Source organism: Atta colombica, unplaced genomic scaffold (genome assembly GCF_001594045.1).
Source record: "Atta colombica isolate Treedump-2 unplaced genomic scaffold, Acol1.0 scaffold32, whole genome shotgun sequence".
Taxonomy (NCBI): Eukaryota; Metazoa; Arthropoda; class Insecta; order Hymenoptera; family Formicidae; genus Atta; species Atta colombica.
This window is the reverse complement of record NW_017259426.1, coordinates 1,933,951-1,946,834: the sequence shown is the minus strand read 5'-3', so window position 1 is coordinate 1,946,834 and position 12,884 is coordinate 1,933,951. Positions and strand designations below refer to the sequence as shown.

Sequence of the window (12,884 nt, the reverse complement as noted above, 5' to 3'; positions counted from 1 at the left end):
GTGTGTGTGTGTGTGTGTGTGTGTGTGTGTGTGTGTGTGTGTGAGCTTCTTGCTTCATGGGCTCCCTACACGCGGATTCTACTGACCCTCGAACCATTTTTAGCGTACATCTAGTCGAACAGGTGCGGCGACGTTCGATATAGTATCCCAATCAGCGATAAGATTTTTATCGAGGTAACAACCATCTTGAAACTTTTATGTATACCGCTCCAGCTTTTATGTATACCGCTCCAGCTTTGATTTTTTTATAGACGCGATGACAAACGAAGAAATGACAAAAATCTTAGTTATTCAAATTATTTCAACTAATAAACACAGAGAACATTAAGAAACATTAAGAACTACTCGAATGATCTTAACTAAATTATTTATGACGCAAAATAAAAAAAATATTAAAATTCGCGCTCGACCGTGACCAAACGATTCGATTATATACTCCTCGATTTCAGGACGTATAAATTAAATCAAGCGAAAGGGAAGCGGTCCTTCTCTCGTGTCTTCTGCCTTCGAGTAGTGTGTTAGAATGACGAATCCCTTCGGAGGATTGTCGGCTATTTAGATACCGATCTAGATGGAGGCCACGGATTCGGTCCTATCAGGGAAATCTTAGACGAGACCTTCGATACAGTCTTCGGACGCCTTCGAGGCGTCGGGTATCATTCACGTGTAAAAAATTAGAGATCGCAGCTTCTTTCTGTAATGCGTCGGTCTAACCTTCTATAATGCGATGTAACTTTGATCAGATGACACTGAGCATGATGGTGACATTATTTTCATGATTTTTATATGATTGTTTATGATTGCTTTTAATTTCATAAACAATCATATTACATGCTTTATTTTAATAGTTGGATGCATTTAGTTTTTTCTACATTCAAAATAGATTAGGTATAGTAAAAAAAAATCCATTATTTTTGCATGAAATTGAATGGAAAAATAATGGATTTCTTTTTACTACACCTAATAAATTGTTAATTCTTTTTGATACGGCACATTTGATTTCTTTCTAATGTTTTTCTATTGCTTATAATTTTTTTTTATTAATGAAGATACATGTTTCTTAATAGTGTTTCAATTATAAAAATATTTTTATAATATGTTATTTTTAACATTACTGTAATATTTCCGTCATGAGGCATTAAGAGTTAAAAATTAGCAAACCACATTACTAAATTGCATTTTCTGTTGCCAGTTTCTCAAACCCATTTTAATCTGTTTAGGTATTTTTGTGATGGCTATTCCGGAGAGCCGGAATAACGCTGTAGCTTGATCATATAGATGCTTACACGTCGAATGTCGAGAATAGGTGAATTCAAGGTGAGGATAAGGGGGAAACGGAAAGAGATAAGCTTTGTTACCTTGTTAGAAACGTAGAAGGAACCAAGGGCGTCGAGTATAACGTGGTGGATGTGGAGTAGTCCACATCCTTGAAATTTTTTCATGTATGTAATTCCACTTGGAAATTCGAAGAATAGAAATTATTTTTTGATGAAGTAATAAAATATCTGAAAAACGATACTTTATTACAGAATAGTAATTCCTAGGTAATCTGAATGATGAAAATAATTTAATGAATAATTGAGAAACAATTTTTATTAAGTAATATAATCGCACGCATGAACATATACACATACACGCGCGCACACACACACACACACACACACACACACACACACACACACACACACACACACACACACACACACACACACACACACACACTCGCACGCACGCAAGCACGCACGCACGCACGCATACGGGACCAGATCCCTACCATGTCCATGTTATTAGTCCCGGATTACGCTAGAATAGGGAATTATACTACATATTTTGTAATATAGTATCGTTTTATACATGTGTACATACCTTGGACATCATATATAATAGTTTGTAATTATATATGGGATGATAATTATATATGGCACAATTATATAAGGAACATAAAATGACGACAAAATATCTGGAAAACTAAGTTTTATAAAAAAAATGTTATAGATAAAAGTTGTTTAAAAATCTAGTCGCTGGTTTCATTTTGACTTTGGGTAGCATCGCCAAGGGCAAAGTCAACTCGGATTTTTTAAGTGAGACCCCCACTTTTTTTCCATTTTCTTATAATCCTTTTCAAAACACTATATTTTTATCCATTTTAAATCCCCCGTTTAAAAGTTATTGAGTATTTTATGATCAGATTTCAGCAATATATACTAGGTAAATCATACACAAAAACTGTTTATTTTTTTGCACTAAAACTTATACGTTTTCTTTCAGGTCATAAGCTATAACATATGTGAAAACCATTTGATTTTACTAGGATCCAATTTCATATAGGATTAGTGCGAGGTTCTTTCTCTTATAAAACTTTCTTGTAACTTCAATTGCGAGATATTTGCTTGGATATTTATGAATGGACAGACTGAATATGCACATAATCGAAATGTTGCAAAAATGAAAGTAATATTTAAACGTAATTATGTCGTGTATGCGCATCTCACCCTTGGATCCGATTAGAGATTTTTTGTTTCTCCTGTGTTATTGAAGGCTTCAGTCCATCCCAACTCGTTACTCCATACTTGTTAAAATCCTAAGTCGACGCCCCTGGAAGGAAGATGATTGCGGAGGGAACGGGAGGAGAAGATATTAGTGAGACAAATAGCTCGACGAGATTGGTGTGAGCACAAGGTTTCAACGTGAATGTGTACGTGCGTGCATGTGTGTGGGTGCTCGAATAGGTGCGACATCGTAGGGCTAGTATGCTTTGGCGTACCATAACCGAGTAACCGAATGAGCGCAGTATGCTTGTACTTGGCTCATGGCAGCTACTATGCGAGTAAGCGGAGCTTAGTCCCCCGTATTAGCATATGAGCGCCGCCTAATTAACGCCCCGACCACCGACTGCGCGGCATTAAATAATGTAAACCCGGAACCTCGCCATTGTCTCGCTCAAAGCCGTTCGTAAAATTCTGGTTAAGTCTGCGAATGGTTACCAGATTTCGGCGCCGCTAAGGGTGAAGTGTCTCCTTGGGGGATGCTCTTTCCATGCTTCGTAGTAGAAAAGACTAATTACTTGGGAATAAACAAACTTGCTCACACATTTTACCTTTTTCCTTCTATATATGTGAATATAAATTTTTACAATTATTTATTGTATACATGCCCCCGAATTTTTTTACCATCTTTTCTTTGCCATTTACTTTAATACAAAATTATAGCTTTCTTTTCATTTTCGCTTTTATTTATTTTATCCAACTGTTAAAACTCTAACGCAACTCTAAATGCAAACTATATAACTATAAAAATGCATGATAAGTAAGCTAGTTAACACCGTACGTCATAAATACTGCTTTAGCAGATTGTAAAGCATGTAACAGCGGTCGGCATTAAAAGGCTCGATCGTGCGATAAAGTGTAGAAATGCGAACCAGTCGACAATAATTCCGTATGCAGATTCGTCGATGAAAAAATCAATCTCTCGACGATCTCGCACAGGTTACCGCTCGACGCACATCGGGAGAACGGCGGGCGTCGATTTTGTAACTTTGCGAGTACACACGGGCACTCTGGTGAACTGGTCTCTCTCTCGAAGCGGCATATTGTCAGGCGATAAAACGAAACTGGCAGAAGGCGGCGGGAATAAATTTCTGAATGCTGGAAGCTGACTGCATTCCGCGCGCTGCCTGCGCCCGACACACTGAATTGTCGCTCTCATTAGCGACTCGCCCAGGCTTTCTTTCTCGGGTCTCTTCAGTCCGTCTCTTTCTCACTCTTTCTCTCTCCTATCCCTTTGTTCCGCCCTCTTGCCTCTCTTTCTTTAGCCTTCTTCTCTTTCTTCTCCCGTTTTCTCTTTCTGATGCATCCTTCTCCGCCCCTCGTTGCCTCGACCGATTGATATGCGTCGCGCGGCCTTCCAAGTCCATTTCCAGAACCGCACTAATCTCAGCGGCTTTAATGAATTTTAATCGAAAGCGAGCACAGCCCATTCAGATCGGGGATGCACCCGACAGAGGACGATCACGATTCACCCGGAGAGAGGAACTTGGGGTGTGTTAATTGGTATCTCTCACTCTCTTTTTCTCTTTTAGCGCGCCGAGTAATTATGTGGGCGTACGCGATGGGTGCACGCGACATCGTAAATGTCACACAACTTTGTGACAAGATATAAAGTGAAAGGAAATGCAGAGTGCCGAACAGATGTCACTCGACGAAGATATCTTTGCGTGCTCTCTCTGCGACGGATTTTAAATTATCAATAATAATTATTAAACTACGACGTCATGCAATATATCACTTTGTAGGAGTGCCTCTTGGTTTCTATTAAGTTTACTCTCACTGGAAAAATAATTTGGTTGCATTAATTAGAACTCTAGAAAAATGACAAATCAGAGTTTTCTCGTTAATACCCATTTCTATCTAGTGCAGTTCAATTTTAATCTTCATCTTTTTCTAGAAGTTCTAAAAATTAAAAATAGAATGAAGTTGAGATTAAAGTTAATTTACACTGATAAAAACAATCATATGCGTAATTGTAGCGTAAATCTATTATAAGCATCTATTCTAATTTTACATAACTACCAAGACGTTTAATTATAACGACAAGAATATAGTTCATTTATTTTTAACTAGAAATTTTTTGCGATGAGCTATAAGCATACGAACAAATGAGGAGAACGGAATATTAATCTGACGTATTACGCAAGCAAGTACTGAAAATAAATGCATCGAGCACACTCGTAGTAGATCGTAAGTCTTTCCGCGCGCGTAAGTCAAGTCGATGCTAATAGTTAACGACTTTCCGGCCAAATAGTTCGCCCGTATGTTATGCGAAACGTATATGCGCAGCTGTACGGAGCAGAGTGCCGTGGCGATAAAACTTTCGCTCCATAAGTTCGGGCGTTAATGCCGTTACGTATTCGGCGACTCATCGAATAAATACAGAGACCGGCGAGCGTATATGCGTATCGACGCGCCGGGCTTAACAGCGGTTTGATAAATATCCGGCGTGAAACTTCGCGGCGAGTATTTCGGACTAGTGCTACACGGCGATGGTATTAAAATGGAAATTATGCGCGAGTTCGACCGAAACGTCGTACCTTTAGAAAGACTCAATTGGCACACTTTGTAGTCTATTAATCAATGCAATCCATATGTCGTGACATTTTCAGAGATGAATAATTTCGTTTGCAACTTGATATCAATTGCGACAAGCGGTTGAATTTTTTTTAATTATTACAGTGATCCGAGATACTCCTGTTTATTGTGTAACACAAGTTCCTCAAAGATAAATGCCTTTCACCTACGGAGAAGGAAAACGAACGCGTAATAAATCACCTGTTCATCTCACGATATTTAACGATATGATGAGAATGTCTTTTGTTACGATTCTTCATGACGTTTAAGGATCGTCATTTCGATCTTACGCATCGCCTATCATGATATCGCCATTCGAGGCATAATTCACGCAATGAAGGCCCCGTTTCGCCACTTTGGAAAACCTATCTCCAAAATGTACATTATATGCTTTCTACGTTACGAACATCGCATGCTTAATTGTACGCCACGTCGGCGTCGTCCTCGTCGTTTCGTTGTCCTCGCCGTCGCTTAGGTGCCAGCACGCGTTAATGACGCGTGTATTAAAAACGCGGCGGACTTAAAATAAACGGGCCCGCGGACTGCGGTGATTGATGAGAGAACTCCTCGCCCTTTTCCTTGCCAGTCTCTTTGACTGGGAAGCCGAGGCGGCCGAGACGCGGGCCGAGAGGAACAACTTGAGCTTGGTGCGCGAACAACGAAAGAGGCAGAGATACACCTCGACGATTTGTGTCGCGCTATTTGCACAAGCATGCTGGCACGGAGCTTTCAACGGTGAGAAATTTAATGTTATATAACAGCATGAGAAAGAGAGGAGGTTTATTAGCTTAGGGCTAAACATCTCGCGGAACAGTCACGTGTACATCTGTATCGTGTATTAACAGGTACGCAATATGAAATTTCTATACAGACAAACGTGACTATACAAGATGTCGGAGTTAAACAGCATAATCTGATAACTACATGTTCAATTATAGAATAGAATTGTAAATTATTTGAAGAGGGAAGATCCGTTTAGGAGAGATATCTTATTTTTGACATTCCCAAGTGTCTTACGACATTTATTTTTACATGGGATGCTCCTTCTACTCGTTCGCGTGCGTGAAAAAGAACTTCGTCGGAGAAACCGTAATATCATCTATCGGGATTTGTGTAAGGCGCCATCGTTACTTCCGGCGCCCGCAGAAGGCACAGATCCGTCAACATAACGACCTTGGTGACGCGTTGCTTCCTTCTCTCATAACGACTAAACGAAATAATAGTAGAACCAGCGCTTTCGTTCGTCGCGCACAATTATCCTGGATATTTTAACGAATCATGTCTAATTATTTAATATTAATTGTTGTTTGACGAAAGCTGCAGCTATGCGACAGACCCGTCGACTATTATTTAAGATTCTGAAGAAGTCGTTGGCACGAACCGGCGAGAATATTTGTCTTACTAATTTGTAATTTAGTCATTCCACGTATGTGAAGAACCTTCGTGTAACTCACACGCGTTATGATTTATATTCGAGATGTCCGCTGAGATTGATTTATGTCCGTTTTGAAAATTGTCGAATATTATAAAAATAGATCACAATTCAATTATAATCTTTCGTCTGTAATCTGATCTGTTTTGCAACAAGCAAAATTTCATTCTCAAGTTTCTCCGAACTAAAGAAGGGCGGAGTTCGGTTTTTTTTTCCTAAAATCTTATTAAAAACTATTTGATAACGTAATAGAGAAAAGTATCTCTGATTTTTTTCATATTTTTTTTAAAACTAAAATAGTGAAACTTGGGCTGGATAGAGGAAGTAAAAATATGACTGTAGACGGAGAGTTAAGAATTATTGAAGAAATTCGTCGAGACACTTATCACACGGATTATCACGAGTGTCACAAACTACAGATAACTTCGTTGATTGCGATAAATCAGAAGATCTAGGGAGTCTGCGGTGCTAAGGCTTCCTCAATTAATCTGTGCACGAGCGCACGGCAAAGAACTCGACGATTTGTTTAAAGGTCCTAAGCAAGGCGCGCGCGTCAAGAACAGCGATGCATCATGCGTAGAGCGCGTAAGAAATGCGACATCAAAGACGATGCCGCCTTTGCGCGCTCGTCGTTTTTAGGCCGCGGGAATATCGCGCGAGAGAGGTGACGCTGGGAAAATATCATAAATCCACTTTGACGCTTCACGCCTCGACGCTGTTGTGACACGTACCATAGTTTTCTCGCCATCTCTTTCTTACTCCTTCGATATTCTTTCATAACATCACTTATTTTTATACCAATTCAGCTAACTGCTCGACGCGCGATTAGAAAATTCCCGTGGGGAAGAACACGAGATTCTACGGTACACGAAGAAACGGAAAGATCGACGGTCACACATGGAAAAATGTGATACGACCGTAAATTGCAGTGACTTCGAAATATATCGCGCGCGTGTACAGTACACGTGGAAAACAAACATTAATAGAACGGCCGTTAGTCATCCTCCTCAAGAAGCGGCGAAAGAGCATCCTCTCGCGTAACGGCGCTACTAATTACGTTACAATGTAGGACTGGGACTGTGTCACAACAACGTAGGGAGTCGCAAGGGATCGTATAAAACTTCAAGTATATAAAATCTCCGTCATTCTCGAGAATTTCCAAGAAGGAACGGGGAGGTGCATGGAATATTTGCAACTAATTGAAATTTTAATCCCGGTTGTGCGAGAAGTTGATAAAATTAATTCCGGGGTATGAGTATGTCTCGTACTTGCGATGCACGAGCGTGCAACGTGTAAAAAAAACGACAACGATTTTATAATTCTTCGGTAATAAAATATACAGCTGACGAGCACGAGATGAAGATCGGCGAGATTCGAACGAGAACTTTTTCACTCGGGGGTCGATACCACTGCGCGGGGATCCCCGCTGGTGTAATTAACATTCGGCACGTTTAGCTGGGCCTCCGACGAGCTTCTTGCCCCAGTGGGCCCGTTGGAAGTCCTGACCAGACACTGATTAAGACGTGACCGCGGCATGACACGCCGACAAACATCGAAACTGCGTGGTTCTAGCTGCTCATGTATATCCTCGCGAGGATGCAATGTCCTGTCTGGGGTCGACGACATTGGTGGAAATGATTGCGCGGGGCCAATATCCCTTTGCACACGCAACTTTGATGTTAATGGAAATCAAAGCGTTGCCCAGACTTGAAAGCAAAAGCGTGCTGTTTAAAATTTATCTCGGGAAGAATAATTACTGCGTTCAGCAAAAAAAGCAGCTTTGCAACTATTGTAAATTTCGTTATAAAATATGATTTATACATTTAGCTCCAATGAGGATTTAAGGGCAAAATCAATTATATTCAAAATGTGTTTTTTTCTGCTGAGCGCAGCCAATGTTTATAAAATAACTTTATCTTCATTTGTTAAACTATTTTTTCCTCCATGATCATAATTAAAATTTATAGTTTGAAAGCAATAGTTCGACGTTACGCTTCTCTTTCTTTAATTTGTCTCCACCTACGAGTTGTAATAAAGTCTCCAAGATTCCATAATGGCGATTTCTCTCGCATCAATCGTACATTCGCGCCTGGAGGAAAAAGCGTCGGCCGCATCTCGCTCGGCAATTTTATAAGCATTCTCGCACCGGTATCAATCATAACCCCCGCGACTGCGTTCGCGTTTTTGCTTCCGCGTTCACCCTCCAAAAAGTCCGTCATCGGTGGACACTGGAATGGCAGACGGAACGTCGACGCGTCCATCTCCCGACGGACTGCACACCGGTTCTCGATTGACTCGTCATCCATCGATGTTGCGTCCGTCGACATGCGCGAACGGTCGGAGAACGCGGTTTTTGCCCGCGATTCCTGAACTAGTGCGGTGATCGCCATTCTATCGTATTCATGGTCGCGACTCCTCTGGTCATCGCCGTTATCGCCATGACTAACGTCGACAAACCCCCTAAATACAATTTTTCATTCGCGAGGTCCGAATACACGTTTTGCTGCGAGAATTGATTGCAGTTTGACAAATAAAGCGAATTTTCTTTTAAATTAATAATTTTTAGAGAATTCGCTCCACAGATTATAATCGAACAAGAGAAAATAAGAAAATCGTGCTTCTATGATACGTAGCTTTAGATTCTAAAGTTTAGAATGTTAATAGACAAAATTACTCTGTGTAGTACTGATAATTGCAAATCAAATTCGAAGTTTAATTAATTTCGATATAGATTCGTTTCCGATTAAGCGATCACAATCTATTCACGTTATTCCTGCGAGCACGTCGCTTTCTTGGAAGGCAAACACAAGTTGTTGATATAATTAGGCGCGCGTCCACACTGCCGAAACTCTCGCTAGCTACATGCCACATTTCTGTTACATGAACCAAAAGACCACTCATGCCAGAAACGGTGATTAGCCGCGCTTTCGAGGAAAAGTAACCGTATTAATTATCCGTATCCGATATTCGATAGTCCGAATAACGGATTGAAAAAATGTTAAAAATTCCAATGGCACCCTTTGTTTTTTATTTTCTAGACGATATTACATCTAAAGCAATACCGATTAACAATCATAAAATTTTTTTAATGTAACAATTTACAATTTTGAGAGGATATATAGAGATATACAGAATTTGTGAACTAATGGTGAACAAAACTAGGAAAGGGGTGACATTATATGAAAAAAGAAGTTAAAAATGTAAAATAAAATTTTTTTTCTATTAGACTGTTTAAAAAAAATTGATTTTAAATATTCGTCGTACGGACGGATTTAATAAATAAATTAAAAATTAAAATGCTAGAAAGCGTTCATAAAAATTTACTTTTAAAAGAATTGTATATTTAACAGAATGGACATTTTCAACAGGTTCTAAAATAATAAAATTTATCTAAAATAATAAAATTTATCTTATTTTTATTTGATATTCTCAATTCAGTAAAATAATAAACACAAATTTAAGCAGAGATAATAATTTACAACGAATCGAAACCTGGTGAATATTTAAAATTGATCTTCTCAAAAACGAAGCATAAGAAAAAATTTTATTCTACGTTTTCGACTTATTTTTTTATGTAAATTAAAAAATCTCCTAGTTGCATCAATTTACGAATACCTAACTATTAACATTATGTAAATAATTCTTGACATTACATAAATAATTATTGACAATCTTAAAATCTGTAAGATATATAACTTCAACATTATTTGCATAACATGACAAATACGTTTCGGATCTTTATCTTCTTATAAGTATGATAAAGACAAATTTAATTTTTACATTTTTGAGTTATGCTCTGATCACGCCAAACTTCTTCATCATTACGAACGTATCATGCGTTACTTATGACCTTCGTAAATCGCGCGGCCAACGCCCTGCCAACGCGATGCTTGTAATCCCCCAAACATTCGCGAGCGCCTCGTGAAAGAACATTAACATTCATCTCGGGCGATTAAATAAGTCATATCGTCACGTCTCTCTTAACGAAGCGCCGCCAAGTATCCTCGTGTTCGTGCCGTGCAACATCGGCGTCGTTGTCTGTCGCATTCGTCGACAGCCAGAAGTAGTTTCTTTTTACCTTCTTCAAAATCCTCTACTCTTTCTGTACCGTTCTCCGATTCGTTCTTTTATTCTTATCCTTGTGAGAGATGCAGTATTTATAAGCAGAGACAACGCGACCGAGAGAAGAAGAGAAAGACAAAGAAATAAAGAGAACCGAGGATTTCGCAGCACGCGTTTTCGATGGTGTTAGTGATGATACGCGCGTTCCATCCTTCTTCTTTCTCTTTTCTCCGTTCATTCTCAAGAGAAAAGTAGCATATGTCGTCTCTCCGTTCTTTCACGATGATACACCCGCCGTCTCGCCACGCTGCAGATTGTAGCTGCTTTGACAGACCAGCGGCTGGCGTGAAAACGCTCGCCAATTAACCAGCGGTGAATTATGCACCTCCTCCTTTACTTAACCGCTAGTTTAGTAGGTGACTTACGTCGTACTTGCCAGCCGACAAGCCACGGACGAATTCGAGTACCACATTGAGCGCTCGTTCTCTTCTATCTGCTATTTCTCTGTGTCCTCTCTTCTCTTCTCGCCTCTCTCGATTCTCTCGTTCTTCTAGCGTCTGATCCCTTTCCCTCCCCCCCCCCCTCCTCTTCTCTTCTCGGTGGGCCGGTGCACAAAGCGGGCACGGTGTCGCAAGCAGCCGGACATCCGGTAACTCGCAGAGGCCCCTTTGAAGTCTTTGAGAACGCAAATTCGCGGGATCGTATGCCGAATGAAATATCGCGTTGTGTGCAACCACGTGCCGTCTCTCTGTTTCCTCTGTCCTCGTTGACATCGCATTGCGACGATGCGTCGCACGCCCGGATACACGTTAAAGTGGAAAACGATTACGAACTGCGGGGGATTCTACCGCAAGCGAGAAATTATAGTCTTCTTGCGAGAACCGTTATATTTCTTTTTCCCTCGGCAGAAGAACTTCATGCTTTTACGAAGATTATTTACCACTTCGACCTAATCATAGTATACGTATTTGGTTATTATGTCTTTACAGGAAACACAAAATTTTAAAAAATTTTTGCCTGTTTCTACCAATATAGATTAAGTTTAATTTCGGTTTAACTTTTTTCATCTTTTTTTAAATTCTTACTAGAAAAAGAATAAAGAATTAGAATTGAACCGAGATTAAAATTAAACTATAATGTTGATGAAAACGAATATTAAATGTGTGATATTAATATTCAATTGATGGTGATATTAGATTACTGTTATTTAATAACGTATTGTATGTATATTTATAAAAACGTAGATATGGGAAGATAAAGTATTGTATATTTCAATCTGGTTGACTGAGATACTTTTATATGTATTCTTTTATCGTAGTGATAAATCTCACAAAAATATTTGTCCAACGTAGCCTGGACCACGATTCCATTCACTGAAACTCGACGGACAGCTGACAATACTGTCCGTGAAGTGTCCCTCGTAAAATTCGAATTTGTCCGTCGGTCGTTAGCCGAGAAATTCAAAACCATCTTTCGCCCGCCTACTCCAAACTACTCGCTTTCTCTCTCGCTTTTTCTCTCCTACTGCAGGCGGTCGTACGGAATAATCTACCATCCGTAGAACAATCTATCACGCTGTACAACGAAAGTTTGACGCAATGTCAAAACGCGGACCCGTTAATTTTTCATGTCGTTTCACCCGGAACTCGTGCTGTAACTGCGCCTCCTAACCCCGGTCGTATATACACCGCCGACCTGATCCACGTCGTCGACGCTGGTCCAGCAAGTTGTCTCGACTTTGCCATTCATTATTCACCACCTACACTGATACGCTACCTTTCGACAACGCGGGACGCACTTGCGTGACAGTGCGCCAAAAAAAGAATGTGTCACATATCTGTTTTACAGAATGTCTCGTTAAATGCAACTCCTTTTATTTATTATCATATTATTTGATATAAAAGTCTTTGTGGAAAATATTATTTCTTATTAAAATTTACGATATATTATTATTCGTATATGCGATAGTCATTAAAAAAGATTTTATAAATAATGATGAATTTATGTAATGAATTTATGTAATGATATTACGATTGTGATATGAATATATACAATATTTGTAGGTATATTGCATAGTGAAGTTTTATTTATAAAATGTAATAGAGATGCGTTACCAGCGTGAGTACAGTTATTTGAATATTTACACATATACGTATTATCTTTTGCATTTAATTATTGAGATTTTTGCAACTAATTAAATACATGTCTTTATATGTGTATTTATATACATATACACATGTATATATATTTATATGTCATACTGCTCT

The 12,884-nt window shown here is 39.3% G+C and overlaps 1 long non-coding RNA gene across 1 annotated transcript in view; it reads left to right on the top strand.

Moving 5' to 3' along the window:
* LOC108690388 overlaps nucleotides 1-12,884 on the top strand; it is a 315,031-nt gene that overhangs the window by 164,595 nt on the left and 137,552 nt on the right. The window lies entirely within an intron of this gene.